Below are 25542 nucleotides of genomic sequence, written 5' to 3'. Positions count from 1 at the left end.
AAGTTAGCTCCCTGTTTTGACAAGCACATCAAAAAGAAAAACTGACAAATCAAAAGAACATCACCCACTTTTTAAAACTCTGAGAAGAGAGAAAAAGAAACAACAAAAACAATGATTTTCACATCGATAGCTCTTAAGATTATTAAAACACATTAAAATGAAAAGCTCTATAACCCTATGTCAAACACTTCAAAACCTATTTAATGAATACTAAAATTTGCTTAGTTGTGAGTCCACATTGTTTTAAAGATGTTTATTTTAAAGCAAGCACATGTAAGTTATTTTTCTTAATTGTTGATCAACTATGGAGTCAGTTATACTACAGTCTTAGCAATATATTAAACTATATAAAATAATACAAAATATATAACAATAAGTAAATAACGACTAACAATACATAAAATAACTACAGGTGTGACATGTTGAAAACTCAATCAAATTACACTTGATTTTCATCACACTAAAGTAATTCAGTAGTTTGGGTAAACTCTGCTGGAATAAAGTATGCCTTTCTCATTTTAAACTACAAACAATAGCTTAGGCATATTCAGATGTACATGTTGATACCATTTGGCTCTGTTTCCCCACGCAAATCTCATCTTGAATTGTAATCCGAATTGTAATCCCCAAATGTTGAGGAAGGGACTTGGTGGGAGGTGATTGGATCATGGGAGCAGTTTCTCTCATGCTGTTCTTGTGATAATGAGTGAGCTCTTATGAGATCTGTTGCTTTAAAAGCATTTGGCAGTTTCTCCTCCCCACCTCTCCTACTGCCTTGGGAAGAAGATGTCGTCTTCCTCTTCACCTTCCACCATGATTGTAAGTTTTCTGAGGCCTCCCCAGCCATGCAAAGCTGTGAGTCAATTAAACCTCTTCTGTTTATAAATTACTCAGTCTCAGGTAGTATCTTTACTGTAGTGTGAAAGTGAATTAATACATGTTGTTATTTCCATGATACAATATCCATGTTAAGAAGTGTCTCCAAAACATACTCAATAATAGCAGAGTGCAGAGTAAAGAATTTGCTAATCGGGGAGGGCTCACCTCTTAGCTAAATAGAAAGTACTGACTTCATTACAGGTTATTGTCACTGAAACCAGAGGAGGTTTACCAATTAAATTCTTAAACTTTATCAACTAATTTAATAAAAAGAAATATAATTAGTATGAAATATAAGAAATATAAGAACAAAGAAATATAATTCATATGCAATGTAAATGAAAAATATTTGTCTACTATGCCCGGATTAAATTTCATGCAAAATAAACTTGCCTTAAATACACTGCCACTAGACAAAGTGAGTGGTCTGAATACAAGTCGATTTAATTGCCGCTAGAAAAGATAGATCCAAGACTGACAGAAGATAACCTGAATGGAAATGCAAGTTACTTTTCATTTTTTAAGGAAAATAAAACAACTTTTACCAAGAAACGTTATGATACAAGACTTTGGAATACATAAATATATGTATACATTTTTTAAAAACTCTTTACTTATGGAAATCAGGTGGCTATGGCTAAGATACGTATCTGATAAACAAATATTGCCTATTCATATATCTAAATTTGAAAGTTCTTTAAAATATGAAGCTACTACCTGAGTAATAGTCATAGGTCAAAGAGTAAACTGAAAAATAACATCAGTGGCAAAGTTCACCAGGTAATCTTCATGAGGTAAATTTGAAAAGTCATTTTTAATATTCTCAAGGAAATCTAGCAATCCTTTAATAAAATTTTTAAATAGGTAAGATTACTGTGAATATTGTGAATAGAATATTATTTTTACATCATCATGCAAAATCCTCTGACAATAATAATCAAGTATCCACCAATGTCTACCTTTTAGTTATGAAGGTTTTTTTTTTAAGAATATCAAAATTGTGGAGTTCGGAACTGGGGGTAGACATTGAAAGTTTTGGCCGGGTGCGGTGGCTCAAGCCTGTAATCCCAGCACTTTGGGAGGCGAGGCAGGCCCGGATCCACCCGAGTTAGGAGATCCGAGACCATCCTGGCTAACACAGTGAAACCCCGTCTCTACTAAAAATACCGCTAGCGGTAGGTGGTGGGCGCCTGTAGTCCCAGCTACTCGGGAGGCTGAGGCAGGAGAATGGCGTAAATCCGGGAGGCGGAGCTTGCAGTGAGCTGAGATCCGGTCACTGCACTCCAGCCTGGGAGACAGAGTGAGACTCCGTCTCAAAAAAAAAAAACCAAAAAAACAGTTTTCAGATTTTAAAATCTATTAATATTAAAATAACATAATAATACTTCAAATAATTTTCAAATACATGTTGAATTCATTTACAGTCAAGTCATTCATGCCTATGTGCATATTATTTTAGTAATAATTATAATGTTTACAAATTAATCCTCATAACAAATATTTTAATACCAAATAATAATCCTTAATATGTATCTACCATTTCTCTCTTTTTCTTTACAACAGAATTTCTCTCTTTCTGTATTTCTCTGTATGTGTGTATACTCATTGTCTCTAATTTCTCTCCTACCAAATTTTCTTAAACACTCACTACACCAAAAATATTTTTGTCAAGTTTACAAATGATTTTCACATTACTAAAAGCCAAATGGTAAATTCTCAGTCCTTGATTTGATCTTTCAGTAGCATTTGATAATATTCAGTACTTGCTAATTTTTTTTTGTCTATAGACATGGTTTTGTTATTATTATTCAGTTACAAATATTTTATGTGTTATGGTTTGTATGTTTGTCCTCTCCAAAACTTATGTTGAACGTTAATCTCGAATGTAACATTATTGAAAGGTTGGGCTTTTAAGAAATTATTAGGTCATGAGGAATCTGCTCTCATAAATAAATTAATTCTCTCATAGATTAATCAATTAACAATTTGTCATGGGAGTGGGTTAGTTATCGTGAGAGTGGGTCTGAGAGTGGGTCTGTCATAAACAGCCAGTTTGGGCCTTCGCCCCGCCCCCTTGTCCTGTGATGCCTTTATCCATGTCGGGGTACAGCATGAGGCCCTCCACAGCAGCTGAACAGATGTAGCTGCTTAACATTTGACTTCCTGGTCTTTGTAACTGTAAAACATATATTTTCATTATAAATTATCCAGTCTCATGTATTCAGGTGTATTCAGTTACAGCAACAGAAAGTAGACTAAGAAAATATGTATAATTCAGAATATAAGTCATCATGCTATACCTTTATCAAAATGCCAGATTCATGTGTCTAACTACATAGGTATCTTTTAAAATTTTTTTAATGTTTAATTTTTATGGGTATATAGGTGGTGTATAAATTAATGGGGGTACATGAAGTATTTGATACAGGCATACCATGTGTAGTAATCACATCAGGGTTAATAGGTTATCTATCACTTCAAGCATTTATCATTTATTTTTGTTACAAACATTCCAGCTATAATTTTAGTTATTTTAAAATATACAGTAAATTACGGTTGACTGTAGTCACCAAGTTGTGCTATCAAATATTTAAGATTTTATATATTCTATCTAACTGTATTTTTTGTACCCATTAACCATTCCCACTGCCCTCATCCCCTACTTCCCCACTATCCTTCTCAGTCTCTGGTAATCATCCTTCTACTCTCTATCTACATGAGTTCAATTGTTGTACTTTTCAGCTCTTTCAAATCAGTGAGAACATGTGAAGTTTGTCGTTCTGTGCCTGGCTTATTTCACTTAATATAATGTCCTCCAATACCATCCATGTTTTTAGAAATGACAGGATCTCAGTATATTTTTTATGGCTGACTAGTAGTCTATTGTGTATATGTACCACATTTTCTTTATCTGTTCATCTGTTCAGGGACCCTGAAGTTGCTTTCAAATCTTGGCTATTGTGATTAGTGCTGCAATAAGCATGGGAGCGCAGATATCTTTTCAATAGACTTCCTTTCTTTTGGGTATATATCTAGCATGGGATTCATAGAAATCTTGATCTTAATATGCCCTGAACTGAGGGTCTATTCAACCACTACATACAACACTCTGCACCCACCACAAAAAAACAAATAATAACCAGCCAATTAACTAACAAAAAAAATTATCTGTTTCTACCACTTTCTTCCTATCTTACATTTCATCCTTTGTGTTGCTCAGATCAAACTTTTGGAGGCATCATTGACTTCTCCTCTCTAACTTGTTATCAAACCCTACTGGCTCTTCAATGTAAATATTTCAAAAGCTCAATTATTTTTTACTTCCTTCACTGCTATCATCCCAGTCTAAGCCATCATCATCTCCCACCTGAATGACTGAAATTGATCTCCATGGTCATACCCTTGCTTATTGCAACCCAATATCAGTATAGACCAAGAGTTTAGGTAGAGCTTAAATGTAACTAGGAGCTTGACTTTTGTTGTTCCTGGAACAACACTCACTCTTCCTTTCAAACTTAGCCCTTGATATTTGAATTTGAACCTAGATATCCAAGTGACTCAACCTCCTTCTGCCTTTCTTTATTTAGGTTCTTTCATACTCAATGCAGCCACCCTAATTAGATTTGCAACATCCTCTCCCTTCATCCTACCAATACTCTCTCTCCTCCTTCTTTATTTTTCTCCTTAAAATTAAGTTTCTGTACTTCTAGCGTAAAGAAAAGTACATGACACAAAGAACTGCTCAATAAATACTTACTTAAGTGGTGATTGCAACTGATCCTATTTCTAGTTTCAAGAATTTAATATAGTCATTAAATTCTAAATATTTTCACCACTTGTTTTACTCACCTTTTATTTGCCATAAAAATCTCACAGATATTATATAATCAAATTGTATTTATTTTATTATACCATTTAATTTTTTAATAATTAAACTATCATTTAAAATTAAATTTTTATATGCAAAGAAACAAATTGAGAAAGATTATATAATAAGCACACATGGTTAATAAGAGGCAGAGCAAAAATGTAAGCCAGTCTTATTATTTTGAAACTTGTATTTGAAACTTTTATTGTCACAAAAAAACAGAGCATCTGGTGATTCTTCTATATGTCTTTAATGCAATTAAATGTGGATTACTTTTTGCTGTTTTTAGACATTTTATTCAAAACATATCTTCTATTAAGTCTGTCTATTTTACATTATGATGTTCATAATTTCTTTATAATCATGTTGTATTTAATACAGATGTACAAGTTAGGGATTGATTAAATTATTTTTAAAGGTTTTGTTTTGTAGAGTCAACTAATTCAGACTTATTTAGACTTAGTCTCAGTTATGAAAATGTAGACACAATGATCAAGACCAAAACGTATAAAGAATTGTAAATCTCACAAATACTTTAAAATATTCATTATGATAATTATTAAGTAGGCAAGACAGAACTATTTATAAAAGCTCATAATCATAGCATTCTCTGATAATATTGTATCTTTTCCTTGCCAATTTTTAAAATGACTGTCATTTTGAATTGCAGAAATTCCAGAAATGTTTTTCTCTGTGTTACCTTCACAGTAATATGTAATATGGATTGATAACAAATATTTGTGTTTTCAATTTCAGAATATATATTTTCAAGGATATTTGGAGGATTCGAGTATCAGACAAGTCAGAATGAGCATTCTAGAGTAAGTCATTTAAACCTAATGCTTCTTAAATGATTGTTCCATTGATAGTGAAGCCAGAATCTGATAGTCACAAACTTTTTTCTGGAAATCTTCCATGAGTTGGGAAGGTTGCCAAAGCTCTTCTCTTTTAAGAAGAAGGATGGAAATCAGATTTCAATCAGTATAGCATTAGATCAATTTTCTCCCTCTTGATAAAACTGCAAATGCATATACACAAAGATTTTAGATTCCTATTAGTAACACAAGCTTTTGACCCAAGTCTAGCCATGATTCAAAGTTATTGCTACAAATCTGCTTAAGAGTCTCCATTGACTTTTTGAAAACAAAGAGTGAGTCTTCTATTACAGAGGAAGAAGATACTGATTAATGGGTTCTGATTTAGTCTGCCATTAAGTATATCATAACCATGTTTTCACTAATGTTGGGCCAAGCCCACATTAGTATTATTAGGATTGGCAATTTCACAAGACAGTTGAGCACTTATACTCCATAATTCCTACTTCTCTTTTCAATTCATATTTTATTTTATTTTCTGTGTTACATGAAATAATTCCTGGGAACTACTGCACTCAGGAGCCCTGATTAAGACAAACTGGGAAATGGCAAGCAGAGACTGAGTACAAGTAGGGAAAAAGGATAATGAACAGCAATCAAAGCAAGGCCTTATAAGTCAAATAGGGAGAGTAATAAAATAACTCAAACAAGATGGTTTTGGGAACAGTACAAGATCTCTATTGTTGGAATAAAATTTTAACGTCAGAGATGAATTAAAAACATAGATGAATTTATTTTGTGCTGCTTATTTTGGTCTGGAGTCCCTTAAAATCTCCAATACATGGAGAAAAGGAAGGAAATGAACATTTATTGTATACCCACCATGTGCTGAGCTTGGAGTGATGTACTTTATATAAATTGCCACTTGCATTAACAGTTTAAAAACAGTAATAAGGCATGCAATGTAACTCTGAAGGAGAAAGAGGAAGAGGAGTGGGAGGAGGAGGAGGGGGAGAAAGAGAAGAAGGAAGACGGTTTTATTTACTAAGTGTGATCTCAAAATAGCTTATTGAGTATAAATATACAACACACACATATACAAAGTGAAGATGACAGAAAATTAAGGGAAAAAGAAAATAATAAAATGCATTTGTTTGTATGTGAATACAATATTTCTAAAAATATTCAAAAGACATCAAAAACATTTTTGCTTCCAAAAAAGGGATATGAGTGTGGAAGAGTCTGGGAAGGAGACATTTCTCTGTACATACCTTAGTATATTTTGAATTGTGAAACATGTGAATGCATTCTTATTTAAATAAAAATAAGAACAATCATAATAATTCTGTTTTTCAAATACTTCCTATGTTCTAAGAACTGTGATGATCTATTTATACTGCCTTTAGAGAATAGAAGTTTCCTGGAAAAAAATGCCTTTCATAATTTAAGAGCCACACATTCACATGCATCTCTGCAGATGTCTTCTTTATTTCTTCTGAGACTGAGAAAGCTCCTCTTTCCACCCAGAGTAAGCCCCCATGCACATATCCATATTCAGGGTGCCTCTCTTCTCATTGTCTCAAAGACTTTGTCCCTCTTTCTCCTGAACCGTAAACCTGTCTTGTTTTACTGAACTCCCCATCAATGAAAAACAGTCTCTGGTGGTAAACTCCAATCCTACAATAAAAGAACGTAAAACACTACAAAAACTCCTTGATTTTTAATGAGACATTGCCATTGTTTTTTCCCCAAAACCTAATTTCTAATTTCTTATTTTCTCTTCACTCCTCCATCTATTCTGCTTTGAATACCAGTTCCAGATTGCCAAATTCAATCGTTATTTTTTTTCTGTAATCATCTCTTTTTACTTCTGTGCAGAACAGCAACAGCCAACAACCTCCTTCGCCTTAAAATTTTACTTGGCTCTTATTACACCAGGGACTCCTTATCATCTTCCACTTCACTAGTTGTTCCTTCCCAGTCTCTTTTGTAGACTCTTCCTCAATGCCTACCTCTAAAGAGTTTGAATTTCCCAGGGATCTATTCTCTTTTTTTGTCTTCAATCTCTCCTTAAATGTTCTCATCAATTTCCATGAGTTTTAATGTTATTGATGTGTTGAAATCTATCTCTAGGCTGAGATCTTGTGATAACTGTAAACTCCCACCCACCTTACTTCACATTTTTACTGGTTACCACATAAGCCTTTTAAATTTAACATGTTCAAAATGGAGCTCTGGATTCTTACTCCCCTTCCCTTCAGTTCCTCAAACATGTCACATTCTTTCCTTCCTTAGGGCCTTTGCACAAGCTCTTTTCTCTGACTCACTCTTCTTTCTGTGTTTTGCCTGAAGACTTCCATTTAGTTCTCCATGTTCATGCTTTGGTGGCATACCTTCAGAAACCTGACAACTCTGCCAGTTTGGATATCATACCAACTTCATTTTCATGGGGAACTTCACAACAGTGATTTTATACTGTATTTATATATCTATTCTTCACTAAAAGAAAAACATATTAGACTTTAGCCTGCAGGAGAGCAATATGTACATCTCTTTTATTCATTAACGTATCTGGCATGCCTAGAATATCTGGCATATTGCAGATAATAAATCATTGTTGAATAAATGAATGAAGAGATACAATAATATCTTCTTCAATCTTTCTCCATTACCATTACGAAAAAATTGCTTGATTCTATCAACTGAGAGCTCACAAGTGTCACAGGATCCTTTGGGTGTCACTTTTCCAGCACGAAACCTCTGTGGCTGGTGGTGCCTTTGCCCAAGTTTTGCTCAGGCCCACTGGGCTCATTCCACCCACTCAGCAGGCTGCACTTGGCTCATGCTACCAGCCAAGATCCCACACTTGCCAAGGGCAAGGCAGGAGCAGAGTGGTGCAGGGTGCATGAGTAAGCAAGCATGGGGTCCGGCCACTGTGAACAGCTAGGCAGACCAGTAGCTGCAGCAAGGTGGGCAGCTCCAGGCTCTGGCACAGGCACTGGCTCCATGCAAGCCAATGGCTGGATCAGATGTATCACAAGCAACATCTGCTGTAGGCACCTGTGTCTCGTTGAGGGGAATGTGGTGGTGACTAGAAGCTCGGAGTCACTAGAAACCACAAAGCTCCAAAAAGGGTATCACAGCCCTGCTTGGGAAGCCCCTATGTCTGGGCTCCCAGAATGACCACAGGTCTTTTCTCCTTCCTGTCACCCATAATATAGTGAGTGGAGGAAGGAATGTGTTTCAACCCTGTTTGTGGTAAAGCTCCTTCAGTTCCACCATTCGGCAGCTCCCAAGTTCTTGTCCCTGGTCCACGAAGAATGAGGTACATGGACAACTGGAGGGTGAGCAAGGCAAACAGGAGCTTTATTGAGTAACAGAACTGCTCTCAGGAGACCTGAAGTGGGTAGCTCCTTTCTGCAGGCAGGTCATTCCAATAAGTATCCAGCTCTCAGCCCAGAGGAGACCCGTAGTGGGTAGCTCTTTTCCACAGGAAGGGCATCCCAGTGATTGTCCAGCTCTCATCAGATAGAATACCCATAGTGGGTAGCTCCTTTCTGCAGGCAGATCGTCCTGATGAGTGCAGCCCTCAGTAGAGAGGAGAACGGAAGCTCCTATCCACAGGCAGGTCATCCCAACAAGTGTCCAGCTCTCAGCCAAGAGGAGAACTGGAGTGAGTAGCTCCTTTCTGCAGGCAGGAGATCCCAATGAGTGTCCAGCTCTCAGAGGGTAAGAGACCTGGAGTGGTAGACCTGGGTGGGTCATCCCAACAAGTTAAAGAGACCCAAAGTGGGTAGCTCCTTCTGTAACTGGTAGTCCCAATGTTTGTATGAGTCTGGCTGAGTCCAGGGTTTTTATGGGCTCAGAAGGGAGGAAGTGCATGCTGATTAGTCCATGGGAGGCCACGGGCAGGCCTGGAAAAAGCACCATAATTCTCCCTCCTGTCCACCAACTTCATTCAGAACTAGCAGCCTGGCTACCAGGCTTCAGGTCTTTCCTGGCTTGAAAGAGGGGTTTCACCAGGGACCTACCCCTTTCTGACCAGGAACCTGTCTGATTCCTGCCATCCATCAATCATGTCATCCATGGCATACTGGCTGTCCACACCAAGGGGAGCCTGCTGCCCTGCACGAGCTGACCTCAGCACCCCGGCCTCCATCCTATGCTTGTCAGCACCCAAACTCTGGTGGGGGCTGAGGCTGGGGGCCGGTGTGTCAGCACTGCCCTCAGCTCACACACACTTGGCAACTTTGCCCCACCACAGAGCAGATGCCAGAGCAGGAAGAGGGCAGGAAGTGGGAGTAGGCACTTCCGAGGCTGTGGGGACAGGGGGGCTTCTGGGTCCTCAGAGTGCAGCAATGCCTGGATCTGGAGCTGCAGTTGGCTGGCTGCAGCTGTGCCCAGGAGCACAGTGCTCCCACCCTGCTGTTCCTAACTCCTCATTGGCTCCATGGAGCATGTGACCCCAGCCATGCCTCCCCTGTTGCAGCCAGCATCTTCACAGTGGCTGCTTCAGATGGGCTGCTGCTGCCATCAGTATAGTGGAAGATATACCACACCATCAATACAGGGTTTATTGATAATGCAAAACTGTCTTTTGATGACTTTGTATCCCTTTTATCCATCATTTACATAGAAAAATCAGAACACATATTTTATAATGTCACATAAAAATAAATGCATTAAAAATCACTCCTATAGACATGATGATGGGTGCCTATTGTCCCAGCTACTTGGGAGGCTGAGGTGGGAGAATGGCATAAACCCAGGAGGTAGAGCTTGCAGTGAGCTGAGATCATGCCACTGCACTCCAGCCTGGGCAACAGAGCGAGACTCTGTTTCAAAAATAAATAAATGAAATAAATAAAAAATAAATAACTTCTATAAGTGAAAATAACATTTTAGGGTTATCCATATAAATAAAATCAAATAAATTATGACTTTTACTAAACAGAGAAAATGTACTTTGGATTTTTAAATTATGATTATATTTCTATACATGTTGAAAAGAACTATACCTTTGAGTCACTGAATGAATAAAGTTAAAATGAGTAGAAACATAACATATAAAACTCAAGCCATATTTATTTTTAGACCATTTATTAAGAGCACAGTGGCCCTATATTTTGAGGCCATACTTGCCCTCAAATAATGCATTCCCAGGAACTAGGACAGTAGCCAATTATAGATAAGGGTAAGGGGCAATATTTGTGATTTATCAATCCCTCTTCCCCAAGTTCTTTCCTGAGGTAATTGTTCAATGAATATAAGAGATCTTGTTAGTAAGGAAGAATTGTACAACTATATTGTACAACTATGTACAACTATATACTATATAAAATGTATTTGCATTTTAATAATGCAATCATTAACTTTCAAGACTTTTTCCAAGTAGTATTGAGTCTATACCCAAAGGAGGAAAACTGAACCATGGTGTAGTTGAAAAGAGACAATTTTAATGCCTACTAATTTTAATCTTGACAGTTTTTGTTTTTTTCTTCTCAGCTTGTTTCTGATACATAGCATAGCATAGGACTTCATAAAACTGAAACTTATTATTTACTTGTTTACAATTATTTTATATTTATATTTAAATGAATATTATCTTCACTCCTCCCAATCTTTTCAGCCTTTAATAGTCACAGTTCTACTCTCTTCTTCTATGACCTCAACTTTGTTAGCTCCTGCATATGAATGATAACGTGTCATATTTACCTTCTTGTTCTTTGGCTTTTTTCACTTAATGTAATGTCCTCTTGACTCATCCCTGTCTCTTCAAAGGGAGAGGTTGTTTAACAGAAACAAAATTACCTCTAGATAGGAGAAATAAATTCTAGTGTTCTATAACTGTACAGCATGACTGCAGTTAATAATTCAGTGTATATTTGTCAATAGCTAGAAGAGAGGATTTTGAATGCTCTCAACACAAAGAAATAATAAAATCTGAAGTGATTAATATGTTACTTACCATGATATGAAATATGTATAATAATGTCTTAATTAAATATAAAATAAAAGATTCAAATCATAGAGCCCCTGAAAAATGTATATTGTCCCTATGTGGAATTATGTAGTTATCTCTCTATTGAATTAATGCTGATGGAAAAGCAAGACTATAGTAGCCTTCATTATTAATTTGAATTTTCTACAATGGGTAGTACCATGTCTTACATATAGTAGGTACTTAATAAATATGTATGGAGTTGAAAATATTTTTCCTATTTACTTCAGCTTAATAAAACAAGAGAAAGAAAAGACCATGCATCACGGAAATACTTTTAATGTAGTTGTGGCTTCTTTTAGAAAAATTGCAGAAAATCTAAAAAATAATATCACTTTCATCAATATGCTAATCATTCTTCAGACCATTATGTTTAAAAAGAACAATACAAACTGTTTGAAGCAACTCTACATCTACCTAGAGAAGGGTACTTCTTATAAATTTAACACCACGAATGCACTTAAATTATTTTAAAATTATGCAATATTTTTTATATTTTCCTCAATAGTTTATTTATCTTTATACTGATAATTTATCAGCTTAAAGAGCAAGGTTGTATGGCTTTCCGGAATCTATTAAGATCCAAGGGGAATTAGGAATTAGGATATAAAACATTAAAAACAATACATCAAATATGTAATTTGATAAACTGTGTAGCTTTTTTATCTCAACAAAAGTTGGCTTTTTCTTCCTCTTGTAGCTGAAAAATTTAATCAGCTTTTGAATCAGTCAAACATTAACACTGGATCTTTTAAGTGAATCATGATTTGTAATAAATTTATAAAAAAATACTGGAAGTTGTATTTTTGTTTGTTGATACACTCCACCATTTAAAAAATTCTTGGTATAAAGGGTGTTAGCAGAGTTAGATTTCTCTATATATGAGGGAGAGATTGCAGATTATCACAACAGCAGAAACTGAATAAACAGGGACAAGATAAGAGTTCATTCTCAAGGTGCATACATGGTCTGGATGATGCATAAAATAAAATCCTTCTCTCTTCTAAGACAGTTCAAAATTCTTGGTTTTTTGAACTTCCTTTTTGCCTGTCAGCAGCAATGTTGTTTTTCTATACAATTAACTACAGACCATGAAATGTATATATAGTGCCCATTTTAAAGTTTAATTTGAAAATCAATTTGTCCTTTCTAATCGTTTTGTTTTGCAATAATAATTCTTTAACTTTTATCTTTAATGATCATGATTTTAGTTCATTACATGGCCTTTATAACCAAAGTGAGTTTGGCATGGAAGAACACGGGGAAATTGCTAGCAAAGGGCCATTCAGAACATGGTCCCAGAAGTGTCTACATTTAAACACTGAGATACTTTAGCTTCCAGAAGAGAAGCCCAAGGCGTAATATTCTTTATCATTGATAATTTCATTATTCTTTATGTTTATCAGATTTTTGAATCATTACAGAAGTTGGGGAAGAAATTGACTGAAACTCTGGCTTATTTTCTTACGGGTATCTTTGAATTGTCTGAAACCAAGAACCTAAGAAATCCTCCACAATGAAAATTCAACATTGGAATAAAAATAATAATAGAAAGGTCTTTTCAAATTGCCTGCAAAAATCATCAGCTGACTATAGTTTAGACTTAATCCGGCCAAGTGAAGAGGCAATAATTCAAATCTTCCAGGCCCAATATTTTGAACACATGGAGGTTACAATGGAAATATTTGCATCAGATAACTTTCTTAAAATGGATTTGCAATTTTTAGTTATAGTGCACATCTCCCTTAAAAGAAAAACTGTTCACAGAAAACATGTCACTTTGTACTCATTATCTGTTTTTAGCAAACATTCAGGACTCAATGTTGTCCTCAATGTTAGAATTTCTTAAATTGAAAAGTATCCCAATAATCATAATCCTTGGAACCTGTTCTACAATACTACAAAGTTTCAATATGGGATGTGACTATAAAATGATAATAATGAACCATATTTTCTTGCACTCAGATTAACACCAGCATTATATAATTAGTTGGGAAGGCAAGCAATTTTGTTTTCACCTTAAAAGAAATACAAAAGCCATTTATGGAGAGAGGATTATTTATTCTATGAAGCTAAATGGGAAGAGTAGATAAGCAGATACTGCTTATATCTCAATAGAAAATTGCAGTCGTACAAATATTAGGATACCAACATTTCCAATTTGGTTTAGTATATTCAAACAAAAGGAACAGATAAAGTTAAGGTGACATTATTATATTTTCTGTCTCTAGGCTCTAAAAGTTTAACATATCTTTCCCCTTTTTAGCATGTCAAAATATATAAAATTTTGAATCACAGAAACTGTAAATGAAATAATTTCACTTCAAACTTAACTCTTCCAAATTCTCCAAATCTACAACACTATTATTTTAAGAGATCTTCATGTTTAAAAGACAAAGTAAAATACTGGAAAACAAAACATTTCGAAGTCAAATTTTAGCATGTTTCACTTGTTGAAGAATTTCTTCTTTTTATGTATGTCATTATTATGTCAATCGTAAGTTAAAATCATAATTAAAAATTCCTTTTTTTGTCATGTTTTCCACAGGAGCTTTCGCTCATAGCAAGGATGCTAGAGTGTTACCCATTCTACCCAACTCCAACACACAGACACTTTAAAAAAAGTCTCTTTCCTTAATTGGAGAAACTGTCCTTAAATTCCATATGATCGTGATGGTACTTCCAATGATAATGTCAAACATTCTGGTTAAAGAGAAACACATATCACACAGATTGCCTAGTCACAGTGCTCCAATAGCCTGTCCAAGGTGACTGGCTGGGAAATCTGTACCTTCTCAGGATTAGGCCCCAGTGTTTCCAAGCCATCTTACCATTTATAATTTTACAGCACACGAATGAACAATTGCTGAATCTTGTGATGTATATCATCACAAAAGCAGGCTCACAATTTGTGATCACTACTAGCAAGTGAAGTGGGAAAACTAGGGCAGCAATAAAAGGGACTCTAATCTCCCAGAAGAGAAGTAAAATAATATATCTAGGATGATCTATCAGTGACACAGCTTTACTCTAGTGATTTTACATAGCCATTTCAACAAATACCAGGCTATTTGTAATGATTTATTATAGATTCTCAACTTTCTTCCACAACACACACACGTGCACACACACCAAAATGAGATATCCAATTCATTCTCGAGTCTTTGGTTTGACTGTCCAAATGCATTCTGTACACTTGTACCCTCACCAACCCCATTGCACCACCAGAATCTTCCCCCAGGAGTTACTGCCCTCGCCCTCTGACTAACCGGATCTAGAATTTCACTGTTGCTTCTCACAGCATACGCAGTGATCCTTTGGAAAGGAAACTCATTTCTTATTTGTATCTTGACTGAAGCCCTGCCACTGTTTGCCTGTTACATTTATGATAAAATTCAAAACCTCCCTTACACAGCTTCAAAGCCCTATAAGATATGAGTACTGCACAGTTTTGGACCAGATATCTTACTTCTTTTATAACCACACTGGCCATTTTACTGTTCTATGGGAACACGCCAAGTCCGTTCTGCTACAAGATCTTTGCAATCTCTGTTCCCTGTGTCTGGCTCACTCTTGCCTGATATCTGAAAATGACTCTTTTCTTTTCACTCAAGTAATTCTTCAAACATTATCTATAATGAGAAAGTTTGCTTAACTGCTCTGTCACCCTGCCTCTTTCCTCAGTCACCTCTATATCTGCCTTGTCATTGATCACTATCTTAAATTATATTGTGTATTGTTTGATTTCTTTATTGTCTGTCTTCCACTCCAAAATGTGAAAGTAATGAGATTAGAGGCTTTCTTTGTCCTTCTAACACCATAACCCAGGTGCCTATATGCAATACTGGCTCACAATGATGATCAATATGTGTGTTCAATGATAAACACATTTTGAGTAAATGAATGCAGTAGAAATCTCAAGTAAGAACAAAAAACTAGACAATAAATTTGGCAACATAGAAGTTATTAATGCCCTGTGGAAAAGTAATTTCATCGCTTTAGCTGATTAGACACTGCAAATTAATACATTAAGTAATCACAAGTTGGATCAGGTAAAAGTCTCTATTTACAGAAAGACTACATAACTTGTTGGAAATTTTTATAATGGATGGTAGGTGGAAAAGCAAATGGGAGGCAAGAGAATAAAAACAAAATTATTCTAAAAGATTTAACTGCAAAGAGCAGCATAATTGCTCAATATGAAATAGAAAGAAACTAAAGGTAAAGAGAGGATATGGAATTCTTTTCTCCTCCTATGTTGTAAAAGAAGTGGAATTTTTGTATGCTTGCTTTAAAAAAATTATAGAATTTGCATTTGTTCATATACCCTAAGCAACAAGCTAACAGATAGAGAAAGATTAAAAATATTGCACAAGCAATAATTGTTAGAGCAAGGAATACAAACACAAGAAATGATGGTTCTAGAGCCGAGAACATAAACTGATAGATTAGGGATATATAAAAGAGGATGAGGAAGGTCATGGTTGATAACAATAATAGTAACAGTAATAAAAGCAACAATAAGAATAGAAGCCACTGTCCTGAGTGTTTCATGAGTATTAATTAAACTGATATCTGCACAAGTTAGCAAAATGTCAGAGAAGACCCCACAGGATGCTTTCTATTTTATCTGTGAACAAAATGCTGAATTTGCCTACTGAGAACAGAAGGGAAGATAGCAATATATGCAGCTTAATGCAAACAGAGTTTTATAATAGCATTTTATAAAAAGAGATATAAACTGATTCAGGACACAGAACAAGTAAAATAAAATGTGAATGGTCTAGTTGGGAATAAAGCATATTCATCAGTAGTGATATCAAGACAGCCACATAGGTCTCAAAGATAATATGTGGATTTCAGTCTTAAATACAGTAATAAATAAACAGCTGTGTGACTCTGGACAAGTCACTTAACAGGCAACTAATAACAGAGTTAATAGGCAGCAGATAATGGGAGGCTTTGAAATTGAACAGGTCTAAATTCAACTCCTTGTTATGGCAGTTAATACTGGTATAGCCTTTTCAATTCACATCAGCTGAGTTTCATTGTCTTAATCTGTAAAAGGAGGAAAAGGATAGTAACTAAAAAATAAATTAATACATATAAAATACCTATAAATTTCTTAATAAACTCTTATCAATAAGCAGGTATTGTTATTTCTATGATTCTCAAACTAATTCTCTTCCTTATCATTTTCATAATCATAATCCTTACCTTGTATTTAGAATGCAGAATGAAATTAAATGTCTCTAAAGAATTTTCTAGATCCAAAATTAGTTTATTCTATACATGCAAATCCTAGATACATATCAGTCAACCTCATGTTAAAACTGGAGGAAAGAAACCTATGAAAATGATAAAGAATGTATTCTGCCCCTACAGATGTATTAGCTGTTTATATTTTGTCACTAAACCAGTAGACCTCTTGGATTTGAAAGCCTCCCATTATTTGTTACCACAGTTAGTTGCCTGTTAACTGACTTGTCCAGAGTCACACAGTTGTCTATTTATTAATATATTTATGACTAAAATCTAGGTTTCTCTATCGCATACAATATTACTGAGACCTGTGTGGATGTCTTTATATCACTACAGACGAATATACTTTACTCCTCACTTAAATAATTATGTGTTAAGTATCTGGGACCTAAGGCTTAAATTAATATAATTTATATTCTGTTTTTATATAAGCCTTTATAACAGGCAAAATCCCTCTATGTTTAGTGAAGCCTCATAGTCTAGAGTAATTTTTTATGATCATCTGGAAATTCCAGTATTTTTTGTGTCTTATGTGCTACAGCTTTGTCTGTAAGAGTAAATAAGTGTTTATGTTTGGAAATGAATTATGTGCAATTGTTAGGGCATTTCTACAGATAGTCCCCAGTAGACAAGTTCTTCAAAACACTTACACAGTCTCCTATGATTTTAACCAATGTAAAATTTGATGAGATAATTACTAAGATCCCATCACACACCTCTATTATTTTTCCACCATCAATGTACTTCTTAAGTTTTTTTGTAGTAAATTTCAAAGAGATTTATTAATCAGGATAACGATAGCTACTCTCATGCATCTAAAAATTTCAGGGTCTTAACACAAAAGTTTATTTTTCTTTCATATAATAGGCCAATGAGACTATTTCTTGGATGATCATTCCTATGGTGATTCTGGAATTAAATTTCATTATATCTTGTGTTTATACCATCCCTTAGATCTCAGAATTATCTGCTTCCATCTTATAAGTAGAAAGGGAGGGGGGAAGCAGTCACACCCATATCTTAACCATCTAAACTCTGAAGTGATAAGCATTACTTTTGTTCTGTTTTGACAAGCCAGAAGTAGTCCCATGATCTCAGAAGGATGTCAGGGCTAGTGGGAAGAGCTGCAGGAAACTAGTACCTGGCCTGTCAGGCACTTCCCAGAAACAAGTCTACCCTGTGAAAGAGGAACATCATCCTTTGTTCTATGGCTAGCTGTCTCTCTGCTCAAAACTGAATATCAATGAGTACAAATTACATATTCAAAATCACAATGTGAGGACAGAAATAAATCAGAAGTGAATTGAGCTCCATATTTTGACACTAGATAGGCCCAACTTTAAAAATGTTCTTACATGTATTTTAAAGAAATCTAAAGAAAGTAGTAAAATAAAGCAAGAATTTAGGAATAGAAAGATTATTCACGCTGAAATATAGTAGCAATGACTACTAATTTCCTCATTATTTATCTACATTAGTCAGCAACAACAAAAAAGATTTTATACAAAGTTTAAAAATCAATATGCTCCAGTTCTTAATGTCCATTACCTAGAAATACAATTGTCTCTTTGCCAACAGTTGACTAGGAGGAGGTTTAGCTGTAATTTACCCAAAATGTTGAATTATTTAATAAAAATTCAGTAACAGCAAGTTTGGATTTAATATTTAAAATGTCATGATTAAAATAAAATGAATTTATTAATGAATTCATAGCAATCATCATTCCAATGATCACTGGAAATCACATTATTAATAATGATAATAAATACTCTAAAATTTTAAGAAATATAATTGATTAACTGGAGAGAGAAATATTTAGAATAAGAAATATTTAATGAAGAGATTAGCAAAAACAGAAACATGTAAAGCACTAATTAAGTTCATTATAGCACCTGTCCATCAAGCACTAATTGCATTAAAGTAATAGGTCTAAATATTAGTGAAAGTAAATAAATTACACACATTTTGTTACTGCTTGAAGATCCAGTACTTCTTTCCCACTGTTGAGCTTCTTTTTTTAAGTTTCTTTATCTTGTGCTAAAACTATCCTCTTCTTTGAAAAAATTGCCTAAGTTCCAAAAAATGTTATCAGTACAGTCAATTTCCTTTAATTCACCACTATTTTTTACCATGATTCACCATGTTACAACTTAGGGATAATGGCTGATATCAAACCACCAACAGTGTGTACATAGCCCTTCCATTATTAAAGGCACACACACATACATTTATTCCTGAAACTGAAAAAAGATAATGTGACTTTTTGTTTATTTATTTATTTATTTATGTTTTGAGACAGAGTTTCTCTCTGTCACCCAGGCTGGAGTACAATGGCATGATCTCGGCTCACTGCAACATGTGCCTCCCTGGCTCAGTAGTTTCTCGTGCCTCAACCTCCTGAGCAGCTGGAATTACAGGCATGAGTGACAACACACTGATAATTTTTGTATTTTTAGTAGACACAGGGTTTCACCATGTTGACCAGGCTCATCTCAAACCCGTGGCCTCAAGTGACCTTCCTGCCTGAGCCTCCCAAAGTGCTGGGATTACAGGCATGAGCGACCAGTGCCCAGGCCATACCAATTTTAAATAAAAAATAAACCATGACAGTTGAAGACTCAAAATCACTAATATCTAAACAGTATTCTTTACTGGTAAAGGGGTGAAACAACAGGCATCGGCATATTGTTTACAGTAGAGAAATTGACACACTCCCCTTTGGAGGGTGTTTGACAATATATGTCAATATTTAAACATATTTTCTTTTTGACATAGCAATCCAATTACTAGGGATTTATGGCAAAAATATTCGCACACATGTTTATAAAGATACATGCTGAAGAGTGTTGTACAAAGCATGATAATAAGAAAAACTAGAACTAACCCTAATGTCCATCAATAAAGTATTAAGTAAATTATGGGATAGTCTTGTAATGGGTTTCTTTACAGCCATTTAAAGAAATGAGATAAAATCCATTTGCTGAATTGCAAATGTTCAAACCATGTTATGTTAAAAAAGGCACAAAAATATGCATAAAATATTCCCATTTGGAAGTACGTGTGTTTGTGTAAATGTGTGTGGGTGTGTGTGTAGATAATTCCTGGAAGTGTAGGAGTGGAACTGAGTGGTCTGGGGAGGAAGGAATCAAATCTGTACTGTCTTTTCTATCATATGAAAAGACATTATCCACATCTTTTTTTCATAAGTGTTAAATTTTAAAAACAAAGAAGCTTTAAAATTGCTATCACTTATACCACCTTTGTATAATATTTTCTACCCTTTTCTGTGTAGCTGATAAACAATCATAATTTTTCTTCATTCTTTCAAAATAATAAAGCAATATAGAAATAGACCAATTTAGAAGAACTAGAATAATCATTATTCTTAACAGGCAGCTAGTTTCCTCTTTCTCATAGACAAAAGAATAGGGTTTTTCTTTTATATAAAAAGCACCTACTACATATTTGTGTACATATATCCCTTCCTGCATTTCAGAAACCTAAGTAATGTTGATTAAACTTTACTTTGAACCTGAGCATTTTAATCTTCATCTCTTAACGATATTTGATTAAGAGATTAAGGTTCATCCAAAATACGTCTTTAAAAGTAACCTTCATGAATATCCAATTTTTTCTCTTCAAAGGTTTATACCAAATTCTTGTCTATTTGGGGAACAAGAAGAAACCAAAAAATATTTGAATCTTCCTTTGCTGTACTTTTTTTTCCCCCAATTCATACTCTTTTCCTTGTATAGGGGACATTCATGAAGCACTAATTGGATGGCAGAGTAACGGCTTATGTGTGAAGGAATTCCTTCTGTTCACTGTTCACTTTACACCATCAACTGGCCTTCATCTATTCCCTATGTCACAATGCACCTTTTTTGTGGCTAGCTGCTCCATTTGACCTCTTCTACTGATCATCAATTTAAACCCCTGTTCTCACAGCTGAAATCTTGGTATACAAGATTCAGAAGTATACACAGAGGCACATTCATTACAAATCTGTTATACAGACTTCAAAGCCAGGACATACGGCAAACAGAACTGTGAAAGATCTCTACACAGATCCAAAATTTCCATCCTTCAAACGCAAGGAGAGTTCCTGCTAAGCAGAAGGAGTCTTTAGGCCCAGTGGAGAAACAAAATCTCTCTGACAGGACATGCAAGGATTTAGCTATGCTCACTCATAAAAGTTGGCATTCCTTGAGACATCCAGTACATGTAAATCCTTCTCCTGTATTTTGGAATTTCTGGTCTAAAGCTCCTATTCTCTGGTCATGGGGAGATGGGCAATGCTAAAGGATGTGAAGCAGAGAATCATTAAGGGCAGCAAATTTGTTGAAATTAAGTACCCTAATAATCTTTAACCCACCAAAGGTATGCCCACCCCCATGCTATTTCTCTTTAAGCATCTATCTCACATTTTTTATAACACAATGAGGGCTCATTGTTTCCATTCTCTTCCTTCTCAACTGCCAAAATCATGTCCCTGCTTTTATTTAATGTATAAGGTAATCTTAAATTTCATATCCTATGATCATGCAAGGAGTAAATCGATTTTCAAATACTTTGTCAATGGCAACCCAACAATCACCTGTTAGCTATTAAATATACAAACAAGTCACTATCATATTTGTGGGTTAAAAAGCATTTCTAATGTGCTATGGGCACAAAGATGCAAGCATATTTAATTCTACCTTGGGTTGGGAGGGGAGACTGAATAGACCTTTCTCAATAATTAATGTTTATTGAGTGCTTTCATTGTGAAAAGTGCTTTACACAAATTATGTCATTAATTCTCACAAAAACAGAGGGAGATACATAGTATAATTATCAACTCTATCTTTTAAACAAGAAAACTGAGTCTGGGATAATTTAATTTGCTCAAAGTCATTCTGAAGAAATGGAGATGGAGCCAGACTTCAAAGCTAGTCAGTCCAGCTTCAAATTACATACCATTAACCATTATGCTAAAAGCCTTCTCAGAAATGGAGTCTGCCAGAAGAACAAAAGAACAAATGGGCAGGACATCTCACGAGAAAATAAAACACAGCCATAACCAACACCCATGATCATAAAATATACAACGTGTTTAGGAAAAAACAGTAATAGCTAACCCTATCATAATGCCTATCATGGATGAAGTAGTTCTAATTGTTTTTGCACATTAAGTCATTAATCCTTAAAGCAACATCACAGAAAGTACCATTTGCATGATACCTACTTTACAGCAGAAAAATCTGAAGCAGTCAGAGCTTGAGTAACCCGTCCAAGATCACAAAGCTAAGAACAGTGGGGCTAGACTGTGAAGCCAGGCATTCTGGCTGTGACCCCTTGTGCTCTGACAGACATCCTATGCTCTCTACAGAATGAATTTCCTGCTGTGAGAAAGCCACAATGTGCCATTGAGAGAAAAATACAGAGGAGGCTCTAAAGCTACCTGGGACAGATTATGAAGGACCACGAGGACTTTGGACTTTAATCAACAGGTTCCTGATTTTCAACTGGAGAAGAAATATATCGCAACAATGATAAGGTGTGTTGTGTATTCCAAAAATAAAGTCAATCCTGTGACTTATTTTCATATATGAGAAACATACTTTCTGTTTTTGTGATGCATAACACCTAACACAAAGCCTGACCAAATCATATTGACTGACTAGTATACAATCTAAGTAGTTGAATTTTCTGATTACAAGTAATTCTCAACTAGGGGAGATTATACTCCCTTCAGGGCGATAATAGAATAACTGGAGAACCTAAAAAGTATATATTCAACAAAAAAAAGAATATGGGCTAAAACATGCTGAGAAACAGTACATTAGGCAATAGGGATAGAGAAATTTCTTTTTTAAACATATAGGGTGGTGGTAAGATAAGTAACAATTCTACAATGTTTAGAAGAATGTCTCATTTATATAACATGCTTTATAAGTAACATAAGACAATAAAACATAGTAAGAGCACAAATTCTAGCATCACAATGACCAGGTTTAGTGTTCAAGTCTACCAATTGAACAAATTAAGTGAATTATCTGTCTCAGCTTTTATCACAGGTAAAATGGGGATAACAACTGCAAGTCACCTTACTTTCAACTATTGTAAGATTAAATGAATTATACACATATACGCATGTATGTGTGTGTGTGTGTGTGTGCGCGCATACAGATATCAAGTTCCAGACATAAAGGAAACTATGAAATTTAGTTATGATCTGTGTTTTAAAAAGAGGAATCAAACAATGTTATACTAATTTGCTATCCAAAGTACAATGACCATTTGTAAATGTAATTAATTTTTAAAAGTTTTGCAAACCTTCATCATCTTAACTAAAATAAATTTATGAAAAGTTAAGTATCTATAAACATCTGTTCATATACATAAAATTGATAATTATGGAAAAAGAATGTATATATGTATATATAAACAAGATAGGCATGATTTCAAATCTGAAATGTATACTTCATATCTATCACCTATCTATCTACCTACCTATCTAACTATACCTATCAATTTTGCTTCTATAGAACTAATCTCAGACAGAACACCCAGAATCTCTGAGCCTCAGTTATGGGTATAATAGTGTTTAGTATAAAGCATTAGTATCATTGTAAAAGCTAAATCAATTTAAGGCATTTAGTAAAGAGTATTGCATATATTAAGTATGAAATAAATACAGGATTTAATTCTCTCTGAAGACATTATTAATACAGTCATATTCCATAGAAGTTAAATGTCTCACAAGTATGAGAAGCATTATTTTTAAATGATTATGATAAGTTCAATTCAGTTCAACAAACATTTGTGGAATGCTATATAACTTATGCTTTGTGATTAAATCTTTCTGCCCCTTCAATGTTTCAACAAAGGAAACACAAACACCATAGCTATTCAATCAGTGATAAATTAAATGCATTTAGATCTTCTTTAAAAAAATAGTCATTATAAACCATGAATTCCAAGATTGCACAGTTAAAACAGATACATTTTAGGACTCACTTCTTTGATAATTATTTTTGATAAGTAGCATTTTACACTACTTTCATCATTTTCTATGTAATGCCTTCTTAGGAGGTCAAAAGCACTTCCTTATTGATTCTTCTTTTTTTTTTTTTTTTTATCCTTCGGTGTAAATGAAGTAGAAATTAACATGGCTAGTTTTGTCCTACAACAACTTCTTCAACCTTACTCTGTCTTATTATGTCAAACCTTTTTCTTTTAATATCAGCAGCATCGATTGGTGCCAGCAACACTGATCTAGAAACAGTGCTAATTATCTGCAGCTGCACAGACAGCAAGGGAGCATAAAACACTGGGCTTCTTGCTCACAATATACAAAAACAATGAAACAACCACCCTCAGCTGTCAGCATCTGCAGCTCTTTCCCCAAGGGTAACAATAGAAAAAGGGGATCACATTCAAAGCTTGGGAAACCCATCATGTATTTCATATTAAAGCATCTAAATAATGGGTTATGTTACCATATTGGAAAAACGTGCTACAGCTAAAGTTCTTTCTCATTATTCATACCACTATTTTCTTTTAACTGGTAATGACAATGGTAACAGAAAGCGCAATAACAAAGATATCACTTGGTTTGAGACCAGTTCTTCACAGAAAAAAGCCACTTGGAGACAATATCCAAATATATGACTTTCAACATCACATATTTAGATGGTTTACACCATCCTCTACACTGGCAGTGGTGGTCAAAGCTAGAGTAAAACTGTGATTCACCTAATCATGTTATTTTTCTGATTTCAGAGGACAATTACTGTTATTTAAAACACTAAGGAAGGAAAAATTTACTAATTATTTCAATTATTTACAAATCCAAGTGAAGGACCTAGTAGTTTCTTAAAACTAACTTTTACATTCCTCATTTCATATTTAAATATCCTTCTTTAACAAGATCATGTGCCTTTCAGGGATATGTATGGAGCTGGAAGCCATCATCCCAGTAAACTAACACAGGAACAGAAAACCAAACACCACATGTTCTCACTTATAAGTGAGAGCTGAACAATGAGAACACGTGGACACAGGGAGGGGAACAACGCACACCGTGGCCTGTCAGTGTGTGTTGACAGTGGGGGGAAGGGGGAGAGAGAGCATCAAGATAAATAGCTAATGCATGCGGGGCTTAATACGTAGGTGATAGGCTGATAGGTGCAGCAAACCACCATGGGACACCTTTACCTATAAAACAAATCTGCACATTCTGCACATGTATCCCGGAACTTAAACTAAACTAAAATAAACATTTTAAAAATACTTCTTTTCCTTTTATTTGATAAATCATGCATTCATTTATTCTTCCAATTAAAACATATTTGTTGATTGATGCCTATACCCTCCTTAATTCATTTTCAACAAATATACACAAAGCACTAAGAAAATAATGTTTAAACCTAGATTATCTAGATTGGCCATTTCAATTGATCAAACTATTCGTCAAAATTTTCTTCCTAAATATTTTACAAATGGCCGCTATGCCCCTAAACTCCTCAAAGAAAACATGTACTGAGCAGTAATGTAAGATCTGGGTTCACAGTAGTAAATAAGACACCTTCACTGAGCTTTCAGTCAGTCAAAGGAGATCGATGTCAGACAGACTATTACAAATGTTGTGAGCATTATAAGATGAGAAGTTTAAAATTCTAAGGCAATGGAGAAATGAGTGTGATATATTGTATTGGGAAGAGGAGACTGGA

General features: G+C 34.8%; 1 protein-coding gene and 1 long non-coding RNA gene across 4 annotated transcripts in view; one reads left to right on the top strand and one right to left on the bottom strand.

Moving 5' to 3' along the window:
* Positions 1-25542, bottom strand: part of SPOCK3 (SPARC (osteonectin), cwcv and kazal like domains proteoglycan 3) — a 481502-nt gene that overhangs the window by 215830 nt on the left and 240130 nt on the right. The gene's annotated exons all lie outside the window — the stretch shown is intronic.
* Positions 757-22255, top strand: LOC103884756. Its single transcript, XR_004182619.1, has 3 exons — positions 757-819; positions 5504-5568; positions 22197-22255. It is a non-coding gene; the product is annotated as an uncharacterized LOC103884756 (long non-coding RNA).

This window comes from Papio anubis, chromosome 3 (genome assembly GCF_008728515.1).
Source record: "Papio anubis isolate 15944 chromosome 3, Panubis1.0, whole genome shotgun sequence".
In the NCBI taxonomy this organism is placed as follows: Eukaryota; Metazoa; Chordata; class Mammalia; order Primates; family Cercopithecidae; genus Papio; species Papio anubis.
Note: the sequence above shows the minus strand (reverse complement) of the source record. Positions and strands in the feature narration are given on the sequence as shown.